The sequence below is a fragment of the Equus caballus genome, chromosome 1 (assembly GCF_041296265.1).
Source record: "Equus caballus isolate H_3958 breed thoroughbred chromosome 1, TB-T2T, whole genome shotgun sequence".
NCBI classification, from domain to species: domain Eukaryota; kingdom Metazoa; phylum Chordata; class Mammalia; order Perissodactyla; family Equidae; genus Equus; species Equus caballus.
Genome location: NC_091684.1, coordinates 110,783,223 through 110,803,267, shown reverse-complemented (window position 1 = coordinate 110,803,267; position 20,045 = coordinate 110,783,223). Strand labels below are relative to the sequence as shown.

The following is a 20,045-nucleotide window of genomic DNA, read 5'->3' as shown; positions in this document are numbered from 1 at the left end:
CGTTGGTGCTGACACCACGTTAGAGCTAGACGGAACCAGGACACAGGCTCCAACTCAGTGTCAAACCCCTCAGCTCACAGAGGACAGTACTACGGTCCTGAACTCTCCCAGGTGCCTACTATCATTCCAAACCCTCTTCAGTCCTCAGACTCCTCAATTAAGCATCTTTCACTGAGTCCCCAGAACTACTGCGTCCTTTCACCCCAGGTAAGGGTGATCAGGGACTCTCCTGAAATCAGCTTTGGACCACCACTTCGTTACAGGGCCCTAACTTCCGGCTTCCAGCCCCATACTTCGTCCTTGTCGTGGCATGCCTCTTTCCTAGCTGCTGTCCCCGGATCTCATTAAAAGTGAAAAATACAGTGTCCTTCTAACTGGCTAAGGTAGAAATGAGACAAAATCACCATGATAAAGCAAATGAACTGATTTTTTTATTAATTCTTTTTAATTGTAGTAAAAATACACATAACACAAAAATATACACATAACACAAAATTTACCGTCATAACCAGTTTTTAATGCACAGTTCAGTGCAGCCGTCACCACCATCCATCTCCAGAACATCCTGCAGCACTGAAACTCTGTACCCATTAAACACTAACTCCTCCTTCCCTCTCCCTCCAGCCCCTGGCAACCAGCATTCTGCTTTCTGACTCTAAGAATGAAAACTCCAGGGACCTCGTGTAAGTGGAATCATACAGTATTTGTCCTTTTGTGACTGGCTTGTTTCACTTAGCAAAATGTCCTCAAGATTCATCCATGCTGTAGCCTGTGTCAGAATTTCCTTCCTTTTTAAGGCTGAATAATATTCCATTCTATGTGTGTACCACATCTTGCTTATCCGTTCATCTGCTGATGGACCCTTGCGTTGCTTCCACCTTTTGGCTATTAAACTGATTTTTAAAATCATGCATTTGTTCAGAAACTTTAAAGAAAGTTTTAAAGTACTTTTCCATATATGATCTTGCTTTATGCTACGTATCTTCTTCATCGCACATAGGAATAAATTCATAGGGTTACTATTTTACAAGTTTTGAAAGGGAAGTCAATCACGAAAGGTGGAAAACCACCATGCAAAGCATGCCAATTGCAACCAGTCCATGGAGCAGCCTTAACAAGGGCACAGAGGGTGAAGAGGCCCCAGCTCTGTTCTCTGGGGCAGCCCTGGGTATCGGGTTTCCCCTGGCACCCAGATTGGGGCAGGCAGGAGAAGGAAGGGCTTGCTGAGACCCTGGCATTTATGATCTGCTGTCCTGTTTTTTGACTGCAGGCAAAAAATACAATGGGTTCAATGTTGCTATAACATAAAGGAGGTCAGAATGCAAAGAAGATCAAACTCCCTTGTAATTCGTTTGTTAGACCTAATGTTTGCATAGCGCAGGATTAGGGAGATTTTTCATCATAGTTATCCCTATCAGAAAGAAACTTCTAGAGTTAATGATTAGAGAAAGCAGCTGAAGAATCTGACAAGTATTTGATGAGCTCACCAACATTCATTCAGTCATTCAACAAATATTTTTAAGGACCTGGTGGGTATCAGCAATTTCACAGGGGTTGTCTCACTTTGACCTTGCAAGAACCCTCTGCAGCAGGCCTGTTCAGTCACATTTTATAAGGTTAGTACCAGGCACGGTGCTGAGGGCAGCACAGCATGTGGGCCCTGCAGGCAGGGGAGCCTGGCCTGGCTCCACATTAGCAGCTGGGCCACCTGCAAAAGCGATTTTGCCCCCCTGAGTTTCAGTTTCCACATCTCTAAAAGGAGGCCGATAAGAACGTCCACCTCCTTGGGCTGTTGAGGATGGAATGAGATAGGTGCATAAGGTTTAGCCCATTGATTGGCAGACAGGTGGCATTCAATACATATCACCCATTATTGCATGGATGCATTTCTTTCAGTTGACTTGCCCAACAACCCCATGAGGACTATATTCTTAATATGCCCATTTTACAGATGAGAATACAGTAGCTCAGAGAGGGTGAGTAACCATCCAAGATCTTGTGTGCCCGCAGTAAATAACGGGTGGCGTTCAAACCTGTAGTCTGGGCCAGCCTGGTGGCGCAGCAGTTAAGTTTGCACGTTCCACTTCGGTGGCCCGGGGTTCGCCAGTTCGGATTCCAGGTGTGGACATGGCACCACTTGGCAAGCCATGCTGTGGCAGGCGTCCCACATATAAAGTAGAGGAAGATGGGCACAGACGTTAGTTCAGGGCCAGGCTTCCTCAGCAAAAAGAGGAAGATTGGTAGCAGATGTTAGCTCAGGGCTAATCTTCCTCAAAAAAAAGCTGGAGTCTAGTTCCGATCCCAGATCTCCATTCGACAGCTGTCTGTGGAGCTGGACCCCCCGGCCAGGAAGTCTGTGAGGCATGATGACACCACGCTCCACTGTCCTGGGATGGCTGTCCTGACCGCAGCTGGGGGAAGTCAACAGGCCGTGCTCAGTCCCAGGAGGTGGTCTGGGCCCCAGCAGCATCCTTAACTACACACTGCCACTGGGGTACAAAACCTCTAGACCCCAGCTCTCAACGAATGCCCATGCCAATGACGTGACCCGCTCTCATCTGCAAACCCCGAGACTCTTTTCCTGAGTCTTCATACGCCTCCCTCCTCACCTCTGTCTTCTCATCTCTCATCGCGTCTTTGCCTTCCCGCTGCCACATTCTCCCTGTCCATTTTCCTGGAAGCTTCCTTCTCTCTTCCCTCCCTACTAGCCTAATTTGGAATGGAACTAAATTATTCTATGTTCATTAAACAATGCATTAAGTTTCCTGTTCCGAAGTTTTAAAAGCAAATGAATTGAATATTTAAGCTAGGCTTTCAAAAAGCCTCAAACATCAGTGGCTTGGAGAGATGGAAGAACATACTACGAGGAAAGCAGATCTAGCAAAATGTTAATGGTAAAATCCAAGTGGCAGATAGATGGGTGTTCACCGCATAATTCTTGCAACTTTTCTGTCTGTTTGGGAATTTTCAGTATAAAATGTTGTGTAGCAGGAACCAATAGCTTTATATTTGTCACTTTCAACTAATTTTTGTCATGAGGAGGGCTAGGACAGCGGCCTCGATATGAAAAAGGTCTCTCCTGTGTCCTGGTAGAATGCACTTGGGGTGGGGTGGGGGTGGGGCTTCTCAGTGCTGGTGTCTCTTTCAGGAGGGGAAACACTGAGGGGCTCACGGGGGGGCTGGCAGTCAAGCGAAGCATCTTCAGACAAAGCCGGGCAGAGGCAGACATTCAGCTGTCGGCTGTTCTAGGAGGAACCACTAGCTTCACCAAAAGCTTTGATCTCAGGGAAGAGAATGCGAAAACTGAGCTGCCTTAAGCTGCCCAGGTCTTTTCAGAAGAGAAACAGGCACAGTTAGGTAGCCTTCAGAGAACTCCATCCCATTCGTCCCCTATCTGTTGGTCCACATTGCCCTGGATTTATAAGCAGTGCCTCCAGCTGCGTGAGTCACATAACCAGCCCAGTCCCTGGGACTGAGGGCCGTGCTGGAAAAGATGACAGTGGCGTACTTAGCCAGGCATATTTGGAAAAGCTCACAGTGTGTTTTCATTGCTGCAGCTACCAGACCACTGATCAGTGGAGGGGGCGTCTGGATGCTTTTTCTGAGCTGTACCTCCATGTAGCCACATGAAGTCTCTTCTGACTACAGCCCTATGGAGGAAACTCCAGCACTAATATAGGCCTTGGTGGCTGGGGGAGGGCATGCCATAAACTCTGCTCCCTCCCCTGCACATGTGACGTATCAGAGGGGCCTGCACCGCAGTGCAACAAAAACGGGCAGATTCACTACCCTGGCTTGTTGGAGCTTCTGGTTAGAAACAGCCTAAATAGTCATCACAGAGAGCTGGCTAGATAAACTATGACACAGCCGTACAACAGAAATATACAGCCCCTTTTACTTTTTATTTATTTATTTTAAAGGTTTTTTTCTTTCTTTCTTTCTTTCTTCCTTCCTTCCTTCTTTCCTCCCTCCCTCCCTTTCTTTCTTTCTTTCTTTCTTCTTTTTTCGGTGAGGAAGATTGTCCCTGAGCTAACCTCTGTTGCCAATCTCCCTCTTTTTGTTTGAGGAAGATTGTCCCTGAGCTAACATCTGTGCCAATCTTCCTCTCTTTTGTATGTGGGATGCTGCCACAGCTTGGCTTGATGAGCGGTGTGTAGGTCTGTGCCCAGGATCCGAACCCAAGAACCCTGGGCCACTGAAGCAGAGTGCATGAACCTAACCACTACACCACTGGGCCAGCCCCTACAGCCCCTTTTAAAATGCAAGAGAGTTGGAGGCTGGCCCGGTGGCCGAGTGGCTAAGTTCGTGTGCTCCACTTCAGGGGCCCATGGTTTCGCTGGTTCGGGTCCTGGGCATGGACATGACACCACTCATCAAGCCATGCTGAGGTAGCATCCCATATGCCACAACTAGAAGGACTCACAACTAAAAATACACAACTATGTACCAGGGGGCTTTGGGGAGAAAAAGGAAAAATTAAAAAATAAAATAAATTTAAAAAAATCTTTAAAAAGCAAGAGAGTGCTTTAGATATCGACAAGGAATAATTCCCAAGCTACACTGTTAATCAGAAATAAAAAGGAAGATACTGTACAGAACAGTGAGTATAGCATGTGCCCATTTGTGTGGTTAAAAATATATATCTCTATGGTTAAATATGCAAGAATATCTTTGGCTGGATGTACAAGAAAGAGGTTGTCTCAGGGGATGGAGGTAAGATGAAGAATCATATTCGCTAGATATAATATGCTTTTTGTGTTATCTGACTTTTAAACATGTGCATATTTTCCACTAAAAAAAAATTACTTACCTAGAAAAGGTGGAAACAAAACCAGATTCTCAACACAATACCACCAGAACTACAGTGTTCAGGCTGCCCAAGCTTCCTTTTCTGACTGACAGGTGAGTCCCAGGTCATTCATGCCACATCGGCCTGGAGGGATGCAGAGCCGCTCACATCTCAGTGAGGACGTGCCGGGGAGACCCCTCCAGCCTGCAGCAGTAACTATTCTGGGAGCCCTGCCTCCACCAGTGCCCCAGGGCAAGCTCCCTTGGGCATCTGCAGCTCTAATTTCTGATTTCCAGGCAATTGCAGGGGAGGAAAAGAAAGGGGAAAATGCAGCCAGGTTGGAGTTTGCAGTAGAAGGTGTGGCCATGTTGGGCCAGTGGGAGCGTTCCCAGGTGGGCCTTTGGCAGATTCCCTGGGGGTTAGTGAACTGTGGGCTCTCACACTCTCTATGGCTCTGACTCCTGAGGACACTTGACCCTAGACTTTGATGACAAGCTGCCTGGGCTTCCCATCCTGGCTCCCCCATTGACTGTGGGACTCGGGACATGATAAATTTTCTAAGCTTCAGTTTTTGTCATTCAAAAAGTAGGAGGGAGGGAGGGGATGGAGAGAGAATAATGCTACCAATGTTATGATAAGGTCATTGTTAAAATTAAGCTTTCAATAACTGTTGCCTAGCTTAGTAAGATCATGGACTCTGGAGCTGGACTTGCCTGGTTTTAAATCACAGCTGTACCATTTACTAGTTTTGTAACTTTGGAAAGTTATTTAATCTCTGTGCTTCAGTTTATTCATTTGTAAAATGGGCATAATAACAATAGTACCTATATCATAGTGATTTATGAGATATAAATAAATTAACACTTTAAAATGCTTAGAATAGTGCCTATGACATAGTGATTTTTGAGCTGGGTAAGGTCTTAACCCAAGCTTTTTATTTTTAATAACGAGGAACTGTGGTCCAGAGAAGGACTTGCCCAAAAGGGGACTAGTGATTAGCAACAGAGCCAGGAGTAAAACCCATCTGTCACTCCCAGTCGAGAATAGTTTCTACTCTTTCCTTTAGGCCAAAATGTTTTCTTACATTCTGCCATACAATTAGAAAGAAGTGAGGAAAAACCTGTTTTGGGTCAAATCAAATGATATTGGGTTCAAATTCAGCTGTGTGGACATGCCAAGTTTCTTGAGCTCTCTAAATTTCCTCTTCCTTGGGAAGAACATGAGGATAATACTGCGCACTTTGTAGCAGTGTTGTGCTAAGTGAGCTCCAAAAGGTAAGATGCCTGGCACATAGCATTTCTCATAAACGGTAATAATATTAATACCAATAGTATCCCACCACAACAGGTGACGGCATAGTTCGGATCAGGGGTCCCACATCTGTGAGCTTTTATTCCTTACTCTTCCAGGGGCTCGCAAACTAACTTGAGATATCCCAATGTGGATAATTATTAGCTATATGGAAGCAATTATATTTAAAACAAATTGGAAATGTAAGCATAAGCTCTAGTACCAGAGGCAGGCATGAGCTGGTGTTACGACATGTGACTATGAAATATCATGGTGAATAAGCTTGGTTTCTAAGTTGGGTAACAATATTTCTGATTAAAAGTAGGTGTGGCGTCATCAGGAAAATGCAAATTAACACCACGATGAGAAACAACCCCACGCCCACTGGAAGGGCTAAACTTTGAAAGACCCGACGATGGATAGCAAGTGTTAGCAAGGATGCAGCATCTGGAACCGTCCCTCATACGCTGTTGGTAGGACTGCAGAACGGTAAAAGCACTTTGGAAAACAGTGTCGTAGTTTCTTATAAAGTGAACCATAATCTTACTAGGTTAGTGACCTATTGCTATGTAATAAATTACCCCCAAATTTAGTGGCTTAAAATAGCATTAATCTTTTTTTTTTTTTTAACTCTCATGGTATCTGTGGGTCAGAAATTGAGACAGAACGCAGTTTGCTCCACCAGGCCTGGGCCCAGCTGGAAGATCGAAGGCTGAGATGAGATCACCCGAGGGCTGATTCATTGACACGTCTAGATGACGCTGGTGTTGGCTGGGGACCATTGTTTGGAATACCCACACATGGCTTTTCCACACGTCATGGGCTACCTGACAACACTGTGCCTGGGGTCCCAGGCAAGCCTCCCAAGGGAGAAAGAGATAGAGATAGAGAGAGAGAGATCCCTGAAAGCAGGGATCATGTCTTAGCCATTTTTATACCCTTATAACAGCTGCAACCTGGGAAGCAACCTTGTAATTTAACAAGCGCATTTTTCAAAATGGGTGTGTTAGCCTGTGTGACGGTTTACTTTATGCATCAACCTGGCTGGGCCACAGTGCCCAGATATATGGTCTAATGTAATTCTGAATGTTTCTGCCAGAGCATTTTCGGATGAGGTTAACATTTAAATCGGTAAACTTTGAGTAAAGCAGATTGCTCTCCATAATCTGGGTGGACCTCATCCAATCAGCTGAAGGACTGAACAGAACAAAGACTGACCTCCCCTGGGCAAGAGGGAATTCTGCCAGACACGGCCTTCAGAGTGGACCTGCAACCTTGGCATTCTGGATTCTCTGGCCTGGCAGTTCACTTTGCTGATTTTGGATTTGCCAGCCTCCATAATCACAAGCCAATTCCTTAAAATAAATCTCTCTCTCTTACTGGTTCCGTTTCTCCAGAGAACCCCAAGTAATACAGCCTGGTTCTATAGTATTACCAAAACCATGGACTTTCTCGTCCAGAAGTTTTTGCTCTTGCTTCGTAACCACAAACGGGATTTTCAAGTAAAATATTTCCTGTGCTATTTCCCAATGGTAGACAACGTGCCCCTAATATGAGCATTTACATGATGGCTGTAAAGCCTTGTGGCAAGGTGGCAGTTCTCAGTGGTCTTCTGAGGAGGACGTGGACAGGAGCCATTACATGGCTCGTCAGTGAGCTGTTGAGGAGAAGCTGTGCTCATCAGCGCAGAAGTCAATCTTTCATTACTGGAAAATGTGAATCAACTCAAGTGAAACTGGGTTCTGTCAGCTTATAAAACTTAATTATGTTTTTAACTCCATAAATTTGTCCATGTAAAGATATCCGAAAATACCTAACTTCCAGTTTGAGCTGACAGAGAATTAATTGCAAGAATGCAAACGCACACGGTGTGTGAGGAAATTATCTGAATTTCTTAACTGTGTCTTCCGGCAAGGGCGTGTGCTTTAAATTTTTGTGTCAACTCTGCATCAAACTTGCTCAGTTTCCTCTTATACAACAAACCCCAGATCATTCTAAACTTTCAGAATAAGAACATTCCCCAAAGAAAAGAAATTAGGGTGGGGGAAAAAAATCAGTACGTGACTTAAGTTGTGCACCCTTGTGGAGTTAAGAAAAACATTTCAGCAGGAGGACAAAGGCTCCCTTGTTTAAGTGCTTCCCCAGCTGCACTTCAACTAAATATATCCTGGGCAGAGTGTTTTCATTTCTCCACCCCTCTCCTGGAGCCAATCACAGGGTGACAAACAGCTCCAAGGTCCCCAGGGACTGGCACTGCAGAGGTACTGGCTTGGTTAAACGATCTCACCTTTCTTTCCAGCACCGGCTCTGCGGCAGCCCTGTCCCCCCGGGGGCCACCGGGGGCCACCGGCAGCCTGGGGCAGGCGTGCTGCGGGCTCTGCTCAGCTCTGCTGGGAGAGGAGGCCTGCAGGGGTTAACTGAGCCGCCTCTGTCTGGAATTCATGCACCACCTGGGCCGACAGCATGAATGACTCATTGTTTCCCCTCTGAACAGTCTGAGGAGTGCTTCTCGGTGTCAATAACTGAGGCAAAGTAAAAGGGTTTTTTCCCTTTCAACATAACCATTTTTCTAAAACTGAGCATAGAACTGGAAATCTGGAGAGTGCGTTTCTTCTGCAGCAACCGTAGCCAAGGTTACTGCTCTGAGTTGGTCTGTGGGGACAAAGGATTTAAATTTACTGTCTACAAGCAGAAAGAGGCCTAAAGCCAGGGGTCCTTTTATTTACGGCTTATGTGACAGTCCTATGAAAGGAAGCAAACTTAGCTTAAACCTCCAGTCTGCCTAAACCTGTGGGCTGACTGAATACTAGATTTTATGTTACTCTCGATTTGCAGAAATGGAAATTTTGACTGTACATTTCCCATAGTTAAATTTAAGACATGTATGCATTGAAGTCCAGCTATGAGACTTCCACACCCTTATTTCTAAAGGAGTGTATTCATAATCATGCCCCACCTCCAATTTTCCACTATGGCACCCTTCCTTGTTTGCAAAAGCAAGATTGACGCTCCTTGCGAAACTAGCCTGTAGGTTTTCCTGGACTGTGTCCTCTTTAGCCTTTCATAAGTATATCTCAGCACCAAAGCTTGAGAGCCAGACCATACAGACATTTCACTACTTTTCTGCAAGTGGGTCACAGACAACATTTGAACTCTTGTTTCTATGGCCTCTTCCTTCTACTTACCTACATGTTTAGGTATTCAAAGGAGAATGTTTAAAAAGGAAGATATGGAAAAAAGAAAGAAATATAGAAAGGAAAGGAAAGAAGTCCTATGTAGATTCAGAGTCTAGATTCTAAGTTGAATCTAGGAGGTTAGCGTGCAGCAGAATGTTCTCATCAAGCCAAGTAACAGCCCTGAGTAGATTCCAAGTCACTCTGACTTGAAATAAGGATGAGGAGAGTTGACCCTGAAGAAGAGGGGATATTCATGGCATAGGGAGATTAAATAGGGCGCTAACAAAAAGGCAGTCAATGCCTTTATTTTAAGCCCATGTACCCTTTACATTTCTGCAGTAATAGGAGACGGGTTTGGCTTTGGCTGGTTTTGTGTGATATATGGGGCTACTCTACCCCATGGATGGAAACTCATGTAGATCCTGAATTAGAATCAACATAAAAAATATTTCCCTCTCTTTCAAACCTGTGCTATAATTTAGCAAATTGAGTATCTTTCTTTAATTGCCAGTATCCTTAAAAGAAAGTCAGGTATCAAAATATTTTCATTGCCCTTTTTGAAGCTAATGAAAAGCCACAAAGATTAAGTATTTCTGCATTTCTGTAGACAGGACACAATTATTGCAGCACGCTGAGAGACACGGCAATAATCAAAGCTTCACCTTCACACATCTAACCACCAGTAAACGTGCAGTGCTCTGAACAAGCCTGTTTTCCATCACGTGCAATTAATCTATTTGCCAATGAGCTTCCTTAGCTACTAAAGATTTTTGGTCCTTGTTCCAATGCCACAATCAAGCATAGCTGGTGAAATATCTGGAGGACTGTGACTTGAGACAAGCACAATAAACACAACCCTACTACATGCAATATGGTTTGGGTCTTCCAACAGGATGAGATTTAAAATCTCTGGGCAGCCTCTAGCCTTTGAGACAGGCGGCATTTCCATTTTGTCATCAGTACAGCCATCTCCCCTCGTCTCTACCGAGTCTTTTCATCAACACACAGGTCTCAGGACTCCACCTTTGCTTTAGGTCCTTCTAGAGGGTGGTGGGTTCATTCTGCTTTTCTCAAGTGCAAAATAAATGCAATTTGCGTAGCTGATTGTTCTCTCTCCCAGTGCAGAGAACTCTTTCACCGTGAGTTTAACAAACGTAAAATTCTCTGATGCACCCTTCCCCTTGGGAACCCCTGGGGCATACCTTCCACTTGTCTGTAAGTGGGCCTAAAAGGAAAACTGGGGGTTCTTACAGACAGGGTATGCCCGATTCTACTGTGAAGCTTTTCCTAACTGGTTCCACCCAAACCACTGCCCTAATAGGTCTCCACATTTGGAAAGGAATAATATGGCCAGGCAAAACAATAATTTAGGGGCTGGCCTGATGGCGCAGCAGTTAAGTGGCCATGTTCTGCTTCGGCGGTCTGGGGTTCGCTGGTTTGGATCCCGGATTGCGGACATGGCACCGCTTGGCACACCATGCTGTGGTAGGCGTCCCACATATAAAGTGGAGGAAGATGGGCACGGATGTTAGCTCAGGGCCAGCCTTCCTCAGCAAAAAGAGGAGGATTGGCAGCAGTTAGCTCAGGGCTAATCTTCCTCAACAACAATAACAAAAAACCCAAAAAGAACCCCCAATAATTTAAGGACCTTAAAATCTCAGGCAAGGAGAAGGGAACAGATGACTTGAATCATATTTCGTGATGTCACAGCATGTTTGGAAGAGAAAGCAATACTTTACCTTGGCTCCCTATTATCATTCCATACTCAATAATGCCATCAAAAGACACAAGGTGTTCAGAAAGATTCTCTATTCCATTAAACCAGATAGGATTCGTGTTCAAACAATGTAACTCTAAGCTATGAAAATGTAGAAGGAAATAATAATTTAAAATCCTCCTTGAAAACAAAAGCTCTATTAAGCAAATCTCTGGAATTAAGAACAATACTTGTAACTTCTTTAACATGTTTTTATTATCTTGGTTGATTTTATGTGATACAGAACATCAATATCCTTACTCTGTACGTGCATCAGTATTTCTTATCTCACTGGTATTTAAAGAGGAAAGATAGTATTTATTTAGACGTTCATCTTTTTTGAGGGAGTTTAGCCTTGAGCTAATATCTGCCACCAATTCTCTTCTTTTTGCTGAGGAAGACTGGCCCTGAGCTAACATCCATGCCCATCTTCCTCTACTTTATATGTGGGATGCCTGCCACAGCATGGCTTGACAGGCAGTGTGTAGGTCTGCACCCAGGATCCGAACCGGTGAACCCCGGGTCGCCAAAGCCAAAGGTGCAAACTTTACCGCTGCGCCACCAGGCCAGCCCAAGACGCTCATTTTTATATGTAAGCATTGATAGCAACAGGACTAAGAATCTCCTCTTGTTTCTAAGTTTTACAAAATAGTTCTCAGTTTTACCCATGGAACATTGTCTATCATCTATAAGGTGTGGATAATCCTCTGGAAAACTGCCTGCATGAAGTGAACTTTGTTGTGTGCATTCTATGCCAGTGGAGTCACTAAGGACAAAGGGCATATTTATGACCTTATCTCACTGGATTTTGATAAGGTAGTTGCTATAGGAACCTGAGTATCATGTACACACCAAACCAAAACGCAGCACACGTTACAAGAGATGTTCAGGGTGAAATGGAAGGATTGGCTAAAGGTGGTAATATGTGAAGTCGTTTAAGTAGTCAGATTAAAAAGTTTGGTATCTTAACCATTTGCTGAACTTGTTTTTCTTTCCTTCCTTCCGTCCTCCCTTCCTCAAACAGCTTTTGAGTCTCTACTCAAAGGGTCAAAACCTCAAATAGCTCTATCTTCCAGGAAGATAACGTGAACAAGCAAAGCAGGGGGAGACAGACACATTTCATGTGCCTAATAAACACAGAGGCAATTCTTCATTCCTGCCAAGAAAGGAGCTCTCTCCCATTATTCTTGAAAGATATTTTAGTCATCTTCTCTCCTTTGGTACTGAGAAATATGTCACTCCAAGAAAAATGTCAGCGCACACGCAGGATAAATGACACCTCATACTTAGCCTCAATGGGGAGGCGCTAGGGAGTGGCCAGGCTGTGATGAAGTGGAGAGCTCGTGTCCCATCTCAAGTGGCCCATGTCTGCACCAGGTACCTGCCACCATGTAGAAATAGGCGCAGGGTGGCCATATCTTATTCTTCAAGAGAAGTCAAAGACCTTGCTTTGTATGTAAAACCAGATTTGAAAATGTGACCTGAAACTTCTAAAAATAAATTTTAAAAAGAGCCAAACAAAACAGTCTGGCGGGCTGGATTAGGCCTGTGGGTCACCAGTTTGAGATGTCAGAGCCACTCATTTAAGCACCCTGCTGTGAGGTGCTGGGAATACAAAGATTAAAAAAAAAGATCTTTGCTTTCAAGTTTATGCACTAGTACATTAAAGATGACTACACACACCTATCTATGGGCGTGCTGTAATAGGGGCAATTACCGAATGGTCTGGGAGCCCAGGGGAGACCAAACCAGATGCAACTGAGGGAGAAGGGAGGCGGGTCAAAGAAGGATTCCAGAAGGAGCTCGCTAGTTGAGCCAAGCAAGCAGACACGGTGCAGGAAGGTGGTCCAGGTTGAGGTTATCAGGACATGCTAAGGCACCGAGGCCATAAGCAACCTGAGCCTTTGTTCAAGAAGTTAAGGTAGGCGTTTGAGGTGTAGGAGGTCAGAGGAGGAGAGAGGTCCTCCCTGTCAGGCATCTCCAGGGCTGTGCAACCAAGAGGGAGGACGGAAGAGCGAAGACTGAACTCACAAGAACATCAGAGCCAGTTGTCCGTGCGGCACTTCTTCCACGTCCTCATGATCTGGTGCAGCACGCACGTTCACTCAGCATCTGCTAGAAATTATATGTAAATTCAAACAAACCAGGAAGTAAGAATTTGAATCAAAACAGAAAATTTAACTCTCAGCATTAGGTAATACACTTCTCCCGGCTTCCTACTATTTGGCTCATTATGATGTCTGTGAAACGGTGACTAGAGAGGTGACAATCTGAACGTAAGCCGACTTTTTTGGATTGGAAGAGCTGCCCGGAGTAGTCTCTGTATCCTGTGTCACAGTAAATACAAGTCTAAATAAATAAATAAATTTCCCTCATACAGAAAGGCAAAGAGACTCCCCTCCCTTGTTTTCAGCATTTACTTTAGAAAATTCGTGACTGTAAATTCTTCTCTGCCCCTTTGAGAAGTATGTGAACCTTTGTAAAAGCTAAATAAACCTCCTGCCAGCTTTACAGCCCAGGAATGTCCTTCTCAGTGACCTGGGAGCCATCTCTTTGAGATGTAATCACCAGGGATTCCTACATCCCAGTTTCCTTGGGAGGGCAGGAGCCTAACTTCGCTGGGTGCCTGGTTCCAAGCTGCAAACCCACCTCCTGTCATAAAAATATAACTTTATTTTTCCTCTGGATAAAGCTAACTAGCTAACATAGATTACCAGCTACCAGCTACCAGTTTAGGACGAACTATGTGTGACAAATAGTGCTGTCAAGTCCTCTTACTTGAGGACTAGTTATTGTTTATCTTGAGACCAGGTATGTAACAGAGTGTCTCTGCTTAGCTTTGTAAAAGGGTAAATTTCTGTCTGTCTTTGCAGTCTCTCAGAGGATTGCCTGTGATGCACATCATATTTTGGTTTAATGCTTATTCCATAAGAAAGCTGTTTTCTTTCCCTTCTGCTTTCGTGGAGAGGTTTTTTGGGTTGACAGGAGATTTTTTTTTTAACTATATTCCCCCCAAGCCTGCCACGAGGGTCGGCTAGGTTTGGTCTTCCAGCTCAGAGGATGGTAAGTAGCTAAATGCCCTGATACAAATGTGAAAAGTCGATTCACAAGAAAGAGGAACACATTTCACGGAAACAGACTTTCACGCTGCTCCCCGAAAGCGCTGCAACTCGTACCCCCCGCAGGATTTGCAGACGCGGCGCCGCCCCAAGCTCGGCTTGAAGCCTGGTTCCACCATTTACTGGCTGTGGCGCCCCAGACAATTACTTAACCTCCTGGTGCCTTAGTTTCTCTATCTGTAAAACGGGAGATAAAATAGGGTTCCCTCCCTCATAGCACAGTGCTCGGCAGAGTCAAAAGCGTCAATAGTTAACCTGCATTACGTTATTTAGCAATATTATTTGAAGGTTTGTTATAGGCAGAAACACTTCTGGGATAGAAAGATGAATAAAACATAGTTCCTGTCCCCAGAGGAATTTACAATCTTATAATAATTATAATGCAGCCATAAGATTAATCTGGGTATAAATAACCTATCAAGAAAAAGAAAAATAGAAAAATTAACAGGTGTGTTTAAAGGGGGGCGGACACGGCCAGGGCTAATATCCTAATTGAGCTCCACATAATTATATGGTCTATAGTTAAGCGTCATCGTCCAGTTTAAATCTCAAAAGACTTCTTCCTGAGCTAGTTTAACAGGAAAAACCAGAATTCTTATCAAAAGAAATGAATGTATCAGCATTAACTTTGAAGCCAAAAGCCCCGCCAGGGAAAGGCTGAGAGACGGTGACCTGCATACCTCGAGGCATTCCCTGATTTTTCTCCCATCCAAACAACCTAACTGAAAGGATTTTTGTGAAGTTATAAAAGTAAATAAATATTGACACTGGACACTTAAAGCCAGCCATACAACTCCCGCTTTCTCCTAAGCTCAAGGGTGTTCAACTGGCTTTGTTCCCAGAGTATTAAGAGAAGAGTCGGAGGCCATCTTGGAAACAAAAGGGCTTCGGGCGCCGGGGGAGGCGGAGGCGGTATCCCGGCAACGGGAGGCGCGCGACGCACCGCGCAGGCGCACTCCGCAGCGCCCGGCCGCCCGCCGCCCGCCGCGTGGGCGGGGCTGGCGGGGGCGGCGGAAAATTACCACGGTTCCTCTTAAAGGCGCCCGCACGTTTCCTGCTTGAAGCCCTTGCGCCAGTCGCCCGTGTAAACTGGAAAGTCTAAGTGTGCTGTCCAATTAATCTTCTTAAAGGAAAGAAAATTCCGTTGGAAGTCAATTCCCAGGGCAGCACGAGTCTATAATTAGGCAGATAATAGCGGAATAGGCTTCTTCATAACCAAGTTAAGAAAAGCAAAATAAAAATCTGAAATTTCGACTCTGATACAGAAAGATACTGAACACACAGGAACGGGGCAGAAGGAGCAACTTCATGAATAAAGTCACATTGACTATGCAACAGGTTTAAAAATGGGCTCTGAAGCAAAGAAATCTCATTTTCGACAGAGAGATTGACAAATTATGACATACTAAAAATTATCAAACAACAGGATAGAAGTGTTTAGGAAGCAGCAGGCTGGGTTTAACATGCATCAGAAAATTTATCCTCTTTATGAATCAGTTTTTACAGTAGAATAAACAATCTACAAGATTTTTCCTGCTTCTCAGTCATTAAAGAATTTTTTCTTCAGGTTAGAAGCAGCTTTTATGATCTACAAGTTAAGCAGTATTTATTGCTGTCTTACTTTTCAAAAGAACAAATAAATAACAATTCAGCTGGTTTTGCAACGTAAACACCTAGGGTATATTTCACTACACTCCGTAGCGCTGAAATTATTCCCCTTACCAAGCAATATTTACTAGAAGCCATCCTGGAAACAAGTGGATGAAATAGAAATATTGGTCTTCTCGAAGTGAAGCTCTTGACACATTAAATGTCTCTTCGGTCCATTTCAAAACATAAAAGATCATCCTTCGCTCTGTTCCTCCTCTGATGGTTTGCTGGGTGATAGCTGTCTTTTCCGTTGTAAACTGCCATCAGGCATACCCATCCACGGTTCTCAGGCTCTGGCTGCAGACACTACTGTGGGTATCAGAATGGATTCTCAGGAAATATGGAAGTGATGTTCCAGTCTTATCATGGCCCTGGCAAATTGATTTTCCACTCCGGACTGAGCCATTTTCCCCGTGCTTGTCGTCTATATTATTATGTCACATTACATTTCCACTCCAACTGCCTTTAGTATGTCCTCTTTTTTTTTTCCCACTGTAAATTCTCACATTCCAGTCACCACTTCTCAGTAATTTTTGACGGCCCCTTTTGTGTTTTTCAGAAAGCAGAGCCATGACATGAGTACTAAGCAAATGTTTTGTATAAGTTTACACACGATGGTGTTTAGCTTGTGATTTTCAGGTTTGGACGGCAGAAAAGGGACGACACTTGTGACATTATCTTACTTTCTAGGACCACAGGGAAAACTAATTACATGTAACAAAAAGCTGTGTCGTGTAGAGTTCTCATCCACTTTGAAGCTGCAAGGGAATGTGATTTAATGGAACGGGAACTGTGCCTTTGCAACAAAGATATGTGCAGCTGAAGTTGGTGCCTGCATTTTTGGCTTATGAGATATTTACCAGTGTTAAGAAATTGAAATCTGAAAATCCCCGCTTTCAGATAAGACGGTGTTTCTAACTTTTAAAATAGTCTTGTTGTAGAAAGCATAGTCTGTTCTAATACTTAATGGCTGCTGAATTGGCCAGTGCAGGTGCCAGTGCTGGACAGTGTGGCTCCCCCACTTCCTCAGAAGGGAAGTGGCATTTTACAGCCCCAGTCTCTGCGGGGTTTCTAGAATGGCTCTACCACCTACCGTGCCGGGAGATAATCTCCTCTTACCTAAGACTACTGCAGAATTGAGACAGAAAGAAAATATACAGGGAATTCAGATGGAAAGAGTCACCTGGATTTTCCCTCTTAGATCCAATTCTGTTAAGTGGCTAAGAGGCTAAATTAGTATAAATTAGAATGTAACTCTGATGGCTAAAATATAATAAAAGAATTTTAGAAGAAAGCAAAGTGTTTAGATGTGTGTAAAAAAACCCTGTAGTAAGCAGAGTTGGGAGATTTGGGTTGCTTATTTATATTGTAAAGATGATATTGCATAGTTCATAAAAATCTCTAAGAAGAATTGTGGGGCTGAACGCAGGAAGACAGGGTGTGGGAATTTAGCTTTTCATGTAGGGCTGCCAGATAAAACACAGGACATTCAGTCAAATTTGAATTTCTGATAAACAATGAATAATTTGTTTAGCATAAGTAATGTTTGGGACATAGTTACACTAAAAATATTGTTTGTTGTTTATTGGAAATTCAAATGTAACTAGGCAACTTGTATTTTTATTAGTTAAATCTGGCAATCCTACATTAAGGGCCTTAAAGAGGGCACATGTAATTGAGTTTTTGCACCTGTATTAGAGAGGTAAACACCATCAAAAGCTTCCGGTTCAAGGTCCCAGGCTGAGGTGAATGTGACACACACAGCACTCAAGTATGTTGTCCCAAATAAGTAACAGATGGCCACCAGGCACAGCCCATCAAAACATCACGAGCACTTTGCTATTACCTTGTTCACTCATTCATTCACGCATCAGTTATTTACTGAGTGCCTGCTATGTGCCAGGCATAAATTCAGGGAAGAGTAAAATAAACAAGGGAAAAATCTGTGCCTTTGAAGAGTCCTTGCTTTTGTCAGGTGGAATAACTTGTAAAGTGATAATTGTAATAAATGACCAGTGATCACAAGTTTCATCAGAGAGCTGTGGGCACATCAAGCTAAGTTTATCTAAGGTAGGGGGAAAACAGGAAGGCTTCAAAGAGGAAGCGACTTTGAATGAAGGAGACTAGGCTGGCGGAAAGGACATAGTAGAGGGAACTGCATGTGCAAAGGCAAGGAGTGTGAAGACATCGTGGGTTTTTAAAAAATCAAATAAAACAGGACAACCCACCAACAACTACAAAAACTGAAAAGACAGGTGTAACAGGAGCTACGGAGCTATGAGAGGGTTTGCTGGGAATGTCTGACAAAATTGGGTGGAGCCCATTACGAAGGTGAGTCTCCAGAGCTCAAACTCTCCTGTGGACAACGAGGACAGGTTCAGGGCTGTGGGGACTGGTAATTCATTCTTCCCAGTAATTAATCCATTTTCAATTCATTCCTTCCAAAAACAAAAGTGTGTGTATGTGTATCATCTTGGGCTGAATTCATGGAGCATATAAATGAATATAATACCAATCCTACCTCCTAGATAGTCTCTGTTTTCCAGGGAAACCAGTCATGTAGACAGTTATACTCAATACAATGGGATAAACCACATTCAAAACACTGGGGCGACTCAAGAAGCATGAAGGGGCTGGGGGGAAATTTCCTGGGAAGGGTGGGAGAGGGCCAGCCAAGGCTTCCCAAATGAAGAGATGCTGGGATTAAGGTGTTTTGGAGTTTTTTAAATTTAACTAAATTTAATACTTTATGCAAATGGTTAGACATTTTCCCCAAAGAACAAAAAAGTATACAGTGAAAGGGAAATTTTTCCACACCTAGACCCTTGACTGCCCATCAGAGGCAAACCCACCATCCCATTAATAGAAATATCAATGTATCACTCCTCTCTCTTCTTTTTACACAAATGGAGTCATCTTCTACTCAGCTTTTTTTTTTTTTTTGAGGAAGATAAGCCCTGAGCTAACATCCACTGCCAATCCTCCTCTTTTTGCTGAGGAAGATTGGCCCTGAGCTAACATCCATGCCCATCTTCCTCTGCTTTCTATGTGGGACGCCTACCACAGCATGGCTTGCCAAGCGGTGCCATGTCCGCACCCGGGATCCGAAACCGCAAACCCCGGGCTGCCGAAGCGTAACGTGCGCACTTAATCGCTGCACCCTCTACCCAACTTTTTATACCTTGATTTTTTTCATTTAGCAATATTATTTTAGAAATCTGTACATATAGAGCTACTCACTTTTTTTTAATAGCCCCATTATATTTCATGGTAGGGCTAACTCAAAAATTTTTATACAGGACCAGCCCGGTGGTGCAGTGGTTAAGTTTGCACATTCCGCTTGGGTCGGTCCAGGGCAGGGTTCGTCGGTTCGGATCCCAGGTGTGGACATGGCACTGCTTGGCACGCCATGCTGTGGTAGGCATCCCACATATAAAGTAGAGGAAGATGGGCATGGATGTTAGCTCAGGGCTAGTCTTCCTCAGCAAAAAAAAAAGTGGAGGATTGACAGCAGTTAGCTCAGGGCTAATCTTCCTCAAAAAAATAAAAATGTTTATCCTAGTGCTCTATTGGACATGTAGGATTTTACAATCTTTTGCTATTACAAACTATCTTTGTATACATTCCTTTTTCCCTCTGTGGGAAGATATCTACAGGGTACATTCCTAGAAGTAGAATTCCTGGGTCCATAGGTTGGTGCACTTAAATTTGGATAGTCTTTGTAAAAACTCCCCTTCCAGGAAGTTATATCAATTTACGCTTTCATCATCAGGATAGTAGGTTTGAGTTTTGATGAGTGAGTGGGAGTTTACCAGGCAGAGAAGAGAGCAAAGAGCATGTTTAAAGGGAAGACTGGTACAAGGAACAGCAGGCAGCTCAGAGCGCTGGGCTGGAGGGCTGGAGACCAGTGAGGAAGCAACCGGCCCAGGGAGAATGGGAGATGAACGTGAGTAGAAGATGGGTTAAGGAAGTAGAGGATTATAATCACTGCCGTCTACTGAGAGCTGATCTGTGCCAGGCACCGTGCTAAGCACTGCGTACCGTCCATCATGTAATCCTCACAACAGAGAAAGGAATATCCCCAATTTACAGGGAAGGAAACCGAGGCCCAGAGATGTTAACCTGCCCATGGTCACACAGTTTGTCTGTGACAGAACTAGAATCCAACCCTGGCTTCTTCGGGTTCCCAGCCCCAGTTCTTAACCTCTGCTCCATGGGCTCCCGAAAGAACGAGGAGCAGGGTTTTAGGGCTATTTGATATGGGG

General features: G+C 44.1%; 1 long non-coding RNA gene across 2 annotated transcripts; it reads right to left on the bottom strand.

Moving 5' to 3' along the window:
• Positions 1-409: 409 nt before the first annotated feature.
• Positions 410-16,256, bottom strand: LOC111775319 (uncharacterized). 2 transcript variants are annotated; one of them, XR_011438802.1, is made up of 3 exons: positions 15,853-16,224; positions 13,043-13,126; positions 410-2,411 (listed from the first exon to the last, which is right to left on the bottom strand). It is a non-coding gene; the product is annotated as an uncharacterized lncRNA (long non-coding RNA). The 2 variants fall into 2 exon arrangements; XR_002810874.2 differs by lacking the exon at positions 410-2,411 and having other exon boundaries at positions 11,206-13,126; positions 15,853-16,256.
• Between the last annotated feature and the right edge of the window lie 3,789 nt (positions 16,257-20,045).